The sequence below is a fragment of the Nicotiana attenuata genome, unplaced genomic scaffold (genome assembly GCF_001879085.1).
Source record: "Nicotiana attenuata strain UT unplaced genomic scaffold, NIATTr2, whole genome shotgun sequence".
In the NCBI taxonomy this organism is placed as follows: domain Eukaryota; kingdom Viridiplantae; phylum Streptophyta; class Magnoliopsida; order Solanales; family Solanaceae; genus Nicotiana; species Nicotiana attenuata.
In genome coordinates, this window is record NW_017675883.1 from 45,859 (window position 1) to 56,355 (window position 10,497).

Here is a 10,497-nt window from a genome sequence, read left to right on the forward strand (position 1 = left end):
ATATCAAACGCAGTAGTCTGTGACTAAAGCCTAACTGGCGACGAGTAGGTTGCTCGGTCCTTGGCCACGATAGCCTTTGCTAAGTAAATTTGAATGGAGAACGAGGGGTGGTTTGGAGTGTATAGGCCAAGAGGGGCGAGCTCGAGGATATTTAGTCGCCTTCGGAAAGTTTCGAGCTAGCAACACGTGTGTTGTTGAGGGAGTGGATTGTCTGGTACTTAACAGATGGACAGTTTTTGGGAGTTTGGTAGCAAAAGTCGGTTGAGGTGATATGAAGAATTGACCGAGTTATGGGTGTTTTTACTGATTTCAAATCATTGGGAAGAAGATGGTATGGAGCTCAGCGGCGTTGTGGTAAAATGTAAGAGACTTCTAAGTAATTTAACATAGGTTGAGCGTTGGTTTTTTTTTTGGTTGTGCTGGTTAGCCATAGCATTGTTGGACCTTTTTTTCTTCCGTAGTGAAGGGATGACGCATTCACGATCAAGGCAAGATAATTTCAATAGGTACGGGGTTACAAGGCCTAGAACAAGGTGATTCAGGGCGGTCCTTCAGGTCGGGAGGTGGTCCGGTTAATTGAGTTCGGTGGTTTATTACAGCTGGTGGTGGTTGTCGCTGAGAGCCGTTGATGATGGTATGATGTCGTTAGTAAGGCATGGCTCAGGTGAGTTACATATTTCAATTAGTGAGCCCGTGTCTGTATCTCGTGCCTGTTTTAAGGTGATGCATGTATTGATTAAGTGTATTTCGTGATGGCCAAAGAAATGCATCGAAATCCGAACAGAATGAAACCCTTGATCATTGGTGCGAATTTTTCATAACGATCAATGGGCATAAAACAGCAGATGGCAGGTTTCTGCAAGGTGAAGTTGATCATTTGGTTAAAACAGGGGTAATCTTACTTTGAGTTGTTTCAGTTGAGAAAGTGTATTTAATCATATGCATTACATGAAGAACAGGCAGGTGGCTTCCAAACCTCACCTTCGCGTTGTCAAGAAGAACTGTTCAACTCTTTTGTTTATATTCAGTGGTGAGTTGAATGAGATCAATGATGTATCATATAAAAAGGTTTCGGAATAGGTAGGTGACTATATTTACGTTGCTTTGTTGTTGTCTACGAGAAGCGGTTCCTCACATGCACTGTTGTATTATGTGAGGAGATTGTTATTATGTTCAACAAGGCTGCAGACGGCCGATGGGGCTCATAACCCGCATAGACACGCATGCTTGTTTGTAATTTGTTCTTTACTTGTAACATGACACTAACGTTAAAAAACGAGTTTTGTTGATTCCAGGTTTATGTTTCGTTGTATAACATTGTTGTTTTTAAGGTATTACGGGTAGTATTTGCTTTGTCTTGAGATACAAGCATTTAAAATTATGTTATTGTATAATTAATTCCAAAAGTTCTCTGTCACTTGTTTCGGAGATTTTGTATGTAATCTTCTCTAGTGGTTGTATTCTAAATGGAAGGGGAGGCAATTACTTTACTTTGATCATTTTCGGCTAGTTTTAAGAGTCTGTCGTTAGATACCGGAGTATATTTCCTATGTTGTAGTATGATGGATCGTTTGTTTATTTGATTTGTTTATGGTGCTTACATATTATGTGTATTACTTGGGAGGCCATGGATGTTCGATGGAAGTGGTAAGTTCTGTGGTCCTATCAGGACTTTACCATCAGTTTGTTAGATTTTCTCCATTCTCCTTAGTGTGTTGAATATTGCCAATTTTCAAAGGTCGAAGTCAACATACATTCTTAGAAATGATCAATTCCGTTGGCAGATCAATTTCTGTTAGGGTGAAGCAAATAGCAATTACAGAATTTAGGTGAGGGTAATACAGAGTCTAATCCTCTCCTGAGTTCTTAAAGCAACAGATTCTGGTATTTCTGATGCACACTGTTTTGTTCGCGCTATTTTTGTTTTTTTTTGTGCAATAATGTTTTCGTTGTTGTTTCGTAATTAACGAGATACTAGTTTCAAGTATTACATTTTACGTATTTTGATGTTAGTAGTGGTTTGTGCTATGTTAGGTGTTTGTGGCCGTGGTGGTGTATTGTTTTTATTCAATGTTGTTCCGTTGGTTATTGTATAGGATAAGGTGTTGGTATCTATTTGTAGGATGGTCTTAGATTTTGGTGCTTAGCCCTGGGGTGATAGATTACGTTAATGTGAGGTTAGTTGAACTTTGTGAATAGTATTTTATTATTGGTTGCATTGTTGTGTTGTGTTGATTTTTGGTTTTTGGCTTGGGTTCCCATTCTGACGTTGGTAACAAGGGGATTTTGGTGACCGAAGCGATGACTCATAAGTTTGTAATGAAGGGAATCCTATCAATGTATTCTCGTGCCGTGTCATAGTCTTTTTAAGAAAAGAATAGCGAAGGAATTGCTGGTTCGGGAAAATTAAGGGTGATTCAAGAGGAATTTAATAGGATATGTTGTCTTTATAAAATTTGGTCAGATTCGGTGATAGTATAATTTATATTTCTCTAACTGTTAGTGTCCTAATACTGTTGTACGTTCTTAAGAAGAAGGTAATGTGCGAGTCTGTGTAGATTACACAGAACTTAATAAAGCCTGTCTAAAAATTTCTTTCCTTTACCGGCACATAGATCAGCTAATTGGTGCTACTGCAGGGCATGAGCTACTAAGTTTTTTTAGATGCATATTCAGGCTATAGTCCAAATCAAGAATGGATCTAGGAGATGAGAAAAAACTTGTTTTATATCAGACATGGGGTTACTGTTGTCAAGGTAATGCCTTCATGGTCTTGTAAGAATGCAGGTGCATAGTATAAGGTTGGTCACCACAAATGTTTCAAGAGCAATTTGGTAAAACCATGGAAGTATATATATGATGATATGCTAGTTAAGCCTCAACATTCAGCAAGATACATATATTCGCACCTATTGATACGTCTAAAATTTTACGAAATATAATATGGAAGTTAATATGAAGTTGAATCCAGAAAAATTGCTATTATAAGGTGTGGACATAGAGCTAAATTTTTAGGTTTTCTTGTTTCTAAACTGTGGTTTCAAGTGAAACCTGCACAGAATTAAGGCCATTGAAGAAATTCCTGATATACTTTCCGAAACAAGAAACGAGTTCTACCAGACTAACAGGCAGAATCGGTTTTAGGGGTTATTTCTAAATCATCGGGAAAAATGTTTAAATTCTTTTCGGCTCTTATAAGATAATGCAGGATCATTTTTGAATGGGATGAGGAAGTGGGTACAAGCACTTAAGGGATTTGCAAAATATTACTTGTCAATCCACGCTTGTGGTTAGCAAAACCAAGGCTGGGGACGAAAATTTTTCATGGCTACTGCTTGCTGTTTCAGAAGTTGCGGTAAGCGCGATTTTGGGCTTCGAGAGAGATGGTAACATCTCCTATATATTATGTTGTAAATCCTTTTTTAGATGAGAGACACGGTATCCACAATTGAAAAAATTGATTGCTCTAATCATGGGCATCTAGGAAGTTAAGACGCTTACTTTCAATGTCATCCACTGTTGTAGGTAACTGCATACCCCTCAAGTAAATATATTGCTAAACATGAATGATTTATCAGAGAGGTATAATATGAGGCATAGAGCTAAGATGAAAATATGGAAATACGTAATATCATGGCAAAAAAAATCACAGATATTAAGCTATGATTTCAGATCTCATAGAAGACTAATTAGCCAGAGAGGATGAATATAAAAGAGAGAGGAGGATTTTTTTAATAGGTAAATAGAAATAGAGATTATGAGTACTGATAGCCAATTAACGGAAGTATAGGTGCAGGAATTAGTATTGTTAATACACCTACTTGAAACTGGATCATTATATTCCATTCATAACTAAAATGAAGCAGGTATGAAGCTGTGATTGCGTGTTTAAGAATTGGCAGAAACTCTGTATATCAAGTAGTGATCAAAAGTGACCTTAGACGAACTCGTGTTAATCATGCTGGGTGAAGCTTAACACAGTAGGGAAGCAAGGATGCAACAGTCTTGGAAAAGGTACGGGGACTGATAAAGCAATTCCAAACTTGGAAGGTCTACAGATTTCCGGGGATATGAAAAGTGTTGAAGCGATGCACTTAGTAGTAATCTCGCATCGCACGCGTGATGTAGAAAGATGCCAAATTTAAGTTATACTCTTTATTTCATTCAGTTCTTGATCTAGATAAGAAATGAGGTATATTTTTCAATAGAACTTAATTTGGGATTGGAGAAACGAATTGTTTGCTTTTTTACAATATGCTACCGGTCCTAATGAAAGAAGCAAGCGATGCAATTCGAAAAAGGACTTCGTATATGTTTAAAAAACGGGAATCCTTTATCGTAAGATGTTCGGTGGTCCATTAGAAAGATGATCGTACCTTCTCAACGGAGTATGTAATGTAGGGAAATACATGAGGGCATTGCGGGAGACACGCGGAGGGTCACTGGCAAGAACTTGATTAGAGGCGGATATTACAGGGCTAAAAATGAGGAAGAAGCAGAAAGTTCTTGTAGCTAAATGTGATAAATTGTCAAAGGTAGGTAACACATGCATAGCCTGCGGAGTTTGTTCAATCCGGTCATATCACCATGGCATTGCATGAAGTGGGGCTGATTGTGGGTCTTACCACAGAAAAAGGACAGGTAAATTTTTTGCTCGTAACTTACTGATTAAATCACTAAATGGGTAGAGGCAGGACATTTTAAACAGGTCGAGGGAGGTAATAGAACTTCATTTGGCGTAATATCATCTGCCGATTTGGTGTCAAAGGAGATTGTTTGCCGACAATGGCCCCCTCAATTTATCAAAGAGCTCAAAGTCACTGAATTTTTTGAGAGCTGAAAATTTAAGAGAATCACATCTACACCTTATCACCTCAGTAGGTAATGGGCAAGCCAGAATCAACGAACAAAGTCATAATCAAATTTTGAAGAAACGTTTTAGGAGGACATCAAAGGGTAATTGGCCTGAAGTGGTTACCCCCGGAGTTTTATGGGCAATATCGCTCAGACAACAAAAACGAGCTACAGGTGTAAACTCCTTTTACTCTTTAGTTTATTGGAGCGAAAGATTAATCTAGTTAAATAGGAGAACCGAGTACAAGATTCTCAACAAGCAACACAAGAGGTCATGATAAGGATGATGAATGTTGGAATGCGTCATTTTGGAGGCAAGAGAGAAGCCGGCATTAATAAGAATGGCAGCAAAAAGCAAGTGAATTCGAACGATATTACAACAGGAAAGCACGACTGGACTATCTTCCAAACTGGGGACTAGTCTGTGCTATAAAAAAGTTTTTCAGTCTACAAAGGCGTCAAACGCGAGGTAAACTAAGTCACAAGCTATTGGGAAGGACCTACAGAGTTTGAAGATTGTCACGACCAAGATGGGCGCGACGGGCATCGCCCCGGTACCTCTATCATCTACTACTAATCGATAAAGGTTAACGTATTATTTCTTATTACATTTCCACATCTCGTGACATACGCGGCCCGCTAATAAGCAAAAATGATCTTTATAATTAAAAGATGGCCCGACAAGGCCGTACAATATTTCACGTACAAGTAATTATATGTCTCAAGCTCTAAGAATCAGTAAACTGTTCATAAAAGGTGGGATAGAATAACCGCTCATGACAGGAAATTACAACTACGTGCTAAATCATACTAACCAAAAGGGCAACTCGAAGAAATGGAGCGCCCAACACTTCGCTGAGCTGGATAGCTAATAGGAGGTAACTGTCAACACTATCAATCGGGACCTGCGGCATGAAACGCAGCGTCCCAGGCAAAGGATTCAGTGACAATAAGTATGAGTATTCGAAGGTAGGAAAGAATAAACCAAGAACAGTAAATGTAAGAGAGATAGAGGAGCATCAACAACCTGTAACATCTTGAAGTGATGCCATGGGGACTAACTGAATTGAAATGGGCATATTACATATATATACATAAACTTTTAAAACAATTCGCTCTGTGGGCATCATCATCTATCATAGTGATACCGGAACCCATAAAGAGGATCGAGTAAAAACGGTACCGGCATTATAAGGCCATCGGTAGAATCATACCCGGCACACGTGGAGCTTCGGTAAAACCCAACTGATCAGTGGTTGCACATAGGTGCATAGCCGAACGTCTTAGCGCGGCTTCGGTAGAGTAAAAATAGATACTATATATATATATATTATATATTAATTATATATATTCAGTTCTTGCTCGACTCATGGGATCGATTCTCTATTATCCTTTCGGAGTGACGTAAGAACTTATGGACATACTATACTCTCAATATGAACTTCACTATGATTACGCGATATACATCATTTTTCAGTGAATTTGATTATCGGAAATGAAACATGGACCCTTAGTATTTGCTAGAGGTAGATTCATTATATTGAATTAGGCGTATTCATTTTTCACATTAGATCATGCAAACAGAAGATAAGGAAGCGCCTTAACATACCTGTTCCCTTGAATTATTTGATCGGTATGGCTTAAGCAACTTATATGCCACAAGGGTATCTGTTATCACAAGGGCATACTTTTGCAACATCTAATTCCTTTTACATTATGGCACCTTTGAAATGTGCGCAACAAAAATTATTTTGAAAATGCTCATATAACGCCTTCTACAAAAACAATCATGCAGTTAACCACTGAACATCTTTTCCTAACTAATACAAGCACCCATAAAAGTCTTAAAACGCCTAGGTATGTAAAAGGAGCTCCCCCTGAGCTTTTTATTAAATACACATAGGGCTTTCAACCCACAAAATTCAACAGCTAGTTTTGGGATGGTCTTGAGAAACCATAAGGGCGAATGGGTAATGGGCTATGCGGGTCACCATCCGTCAACCAACGTGATAGAAATAGAACTTATGGCACTACTACGTGGCTTACAAATAGCACTACAACACAAACTAACTTCCATTACATATTCAGATGGACGCCCAACAGGTAATCACTTTGTTGCACACACATACAACACATCACTCATCCTTGTTAAATGACCGCAGATTCCTGATCCGGCAATTGAATAGACTACAAGTAAGCCATGTTTACAGAGAGCAAAATACAGTAGCAGATAGCCTGGCACACTTTGGAATGGAGCTATCAGGTAGCAACATCACTTTTTTGAGCAACCCACCACCTTTCATCCTCAAACATCAGCANATTTAAAGCGTATTGAACACTTTAATTTTTCAAAACTTTTATTGACTTCTTCTTCACTTCAATCTTCTTTGTCATGGCTTCTCCGAACCCTAAACCTAGAAGAACTCCTATTTTAGACAGCTTTCCCAATGCTCCCGTTAGGCATAGAAGAGGTGGTGGTGATAGACTCCGTAGTTTAGGATCTGTCCGTGGTGGTAGTTCACTCACACCTTCTTCTAGTTCTGGACCTTCTTCTAGAACTGGAGGTTCCCATTCTCAAAGGTTTTCTTCCAGAAACAAAGAATCCTCTAAACCCTTACGTGAACCTTTAGTGGAAGAAATAGTTCCAACGGACTTATCTTTTTACCATGATAGGGAATCCTCAGAACTCAAGTCGCCTCTTTGAATCGAGTTGATACTTATCCTTCTCAAATTACTGACCCTTTAATCCCTATAGTTCGTAGAGATTCTCATTGGAGTGATGATTTCCCTATCATCATTCCTAATCCAAATAAGAGAATCACCTCCTACATTACTGGATTTTCTTTTATTTATACGTATCCTTTTACTTTAGGATTTAAACCAGCCATTGATCCAGTTATTCTGGATTTTTGTCGCTTTTTTAATGTTAGCTTGGGTCAAATTGGCCCAATCGTTTGGAGGGCTGTCGCCTGCTTAAGGCACCTCACTAACTTGGCGGATGCCGAATTTACTTTTCCCACCTAATTCATCTCTATTCCCCTAGGCTTTTTCGCAACGGCGTTTTTACCTTAGCAGCCAGGAGCAAGAGGGTTTTAGTGAGCCCCGAGGACGATAAAGATCGTGGCTGGTATGCCCGGTTTGTTGCTGCCCCCACTGCTGGATTAGTGGGTGAAAATAACGTTCCCTTCCCCGAGAAGTGGAACTTTGCACGTAAGTATTAAATCTTCCTCGTGCCTTTCCTTTTCAAGTTTTATCACCTTTTCTAATGTCGCTTCTTTTTCCTTTCTCAACAACCATGGGCGTCGTGGAAACCGTGCCCAACTTCCGTAGTTGGGTAGGAAAATTATTGAAGGCCGCTCCAATGGAGGGTAGATCGTGGAAAAACCTTTCCAGCCGTTATGGTTGGAAAGTAAAAACTCATGGTAAGGGTTTCTATTTTTCCTTGTCTGTATCTAAATATCTTCTTTGTTCTAACTTTTATCCTTATTTTTATCAGGATTTTCTATTCGTGGGTCACCGCAGAGTCAATCATAGCTGCTCGTGACTCTTTGAGTACTCGCACCTCTTCGCCCAAGATGTATTCTTGGGTTCTTCAAAAAGAAAAGCTACTGAAACTGAAGAAGAAGATTCAGAGGAGGAAGAAAAAGGTTCCCTGGTGATGAGGCCTCGAGCCCGAAGACGTATCGTCTCTGATGATGAGGCTGAAGTTTCCCCTCATCTATCTCCCTCCAAGTCTGTTATTACTCCAATTATCATTCCTGATGATGACGTCTCTCCTCACGACACTCGTGAGTCTATCGATCAACTTTTTGCTAGTGGTTTTGGTAGTGAAAACTTAGGACTTATTTTAGATGAAATTCCCTTATCTTCTTCTTCATCTCCTGTACCTATGATTGCTCCTTTACCTTCATCAACTGTTGCTTCTATTCCTCCTTCTATTGCTCCTCCTTTGTCTATTCCTCCATCTGTTGTTCATCATACGGAGGTGGGCTCTTCAAGTAAGAGTACTACTATGAGGAGCGTAACCATTGAAGTTCCTGCTAACAACAGCCTCTTGAGAAAGTCTGGTCAGGCTGATATTTGGCTCGAGCCTTTGATTGGCCCCATTGAAAAAACAAAACTTGAAAGCCACAGCAACCTGACCCTCATGAATGACATAGTGCATGCCACTTTAAAGGTATTCTTCTTTCCTATTTTTCTCCATTCTATAAAAAATTTTTACTCTGGGATTTTCACTTCTCTTTTATTTGCAGGCCAATCTTATTGGCACTGAGCTGATGAGCAGAATTTCCCTCTTAGAGAAGGTAGCACGTGATTCTCAGTTTGAGGCAAACAACTGGAAGGAACAATTTGGCAGTGTTCAACTCGACATAGAGGATTTACAAGAGAACAAGAGTGCCTTAGAACAACAGGTTCGAGCACTCACTTCCGAGTTGGGGGTTATCAAGGCTTCGTTGAATCAGGGGGAAAAAGAAAGAGAACGTCTTGAGACTTCATTTTCCGAAAAATTATCCAAGGCCAGTGAAGAAATCAGGGCATTGAAGGATCTTTTGAACCAAAAAGAAGTTTATGCCGGGGAGTTAGTTCAGAATTTGACTAAGGCACAAGAGGATCTTCGTGCCTCTATGGATAGTATGCATGCTTTGGAGAATTCTCATGCCGCCCTTCAATCTTCTTATAATTCTGTATTAGCTGAGAATGAAGGACTCAAGAATGAGGTCGCTGCTTGGGAAAGTGATTATGAAATCCTTGAGGAAAAAACTGATGTTGAGGTGAGTTGGGCCTTCCTAAATTCTCGTCGTGACACCTTACTAGAAATGGGTCAAGAGGACTTCAACCTTGAATCAGAATTAGCCAAGGTGAATGAAACCATCGCACGAACTCAAAAAACACAAGATTTTTCGTCTCCCGAGGTTGAAGTTCCCTTGGTTGAAACTCCCGCCGCTGAAGCCTCTGTGAATGCTGCAATTGCTTCGGATGTTGTACCTTCTTCAAGCTCAACTGTGCTCCTTGCTGCAAGCCAAGCTGAGATCTCGTCTGTCGATGTTGCTCCAGTTGAGCCCGCTGATGATCCTTCCTCAGTTCTTTCTTCTTAGCGAAAAGACTTATATTTGCTTTAAATTCCCTTTTTTGCAGGTACCCATCTGGAAAACTATGCTTAAAGTTTTTGGTTTCTTGTGATAGTTTTTTTTTTTGTAATCAAACCCCCGCTTATCAGTTAAGGTTTGATTTTAAAAGTTCAAGTCCCCAAGTCTTGTTTAAGGGGCATTTTTTGTATGAATAGTTCGATGACTAAGTTGACACTTAGTCTTTTAGTTTTAAAATATTAAGAAGTTTGTCTTTAAACTTCCATCTGTTCTATTCGTGCCTTTTATTTTCAAGGACTTAAAGAATAGCCTGTATTTTTATTCTTTGAAAATGCTTTCATTAACCTCATGACTAAATAACATGAGTTTTATAAAAGAGGGCCCTTTTATATTTTGACACTTAATGAAGAAGACGTCTCAACTTCATTATGGTGTGATCATACGATAAAAGAAATAGGAACGCACATGTTTTTTGCAACAACTTCGAGAAATTTTTATTTCTGAACTTTGACAAGTTTTGAATAATACTTTACATGTGCTTGAATTACATCTATAA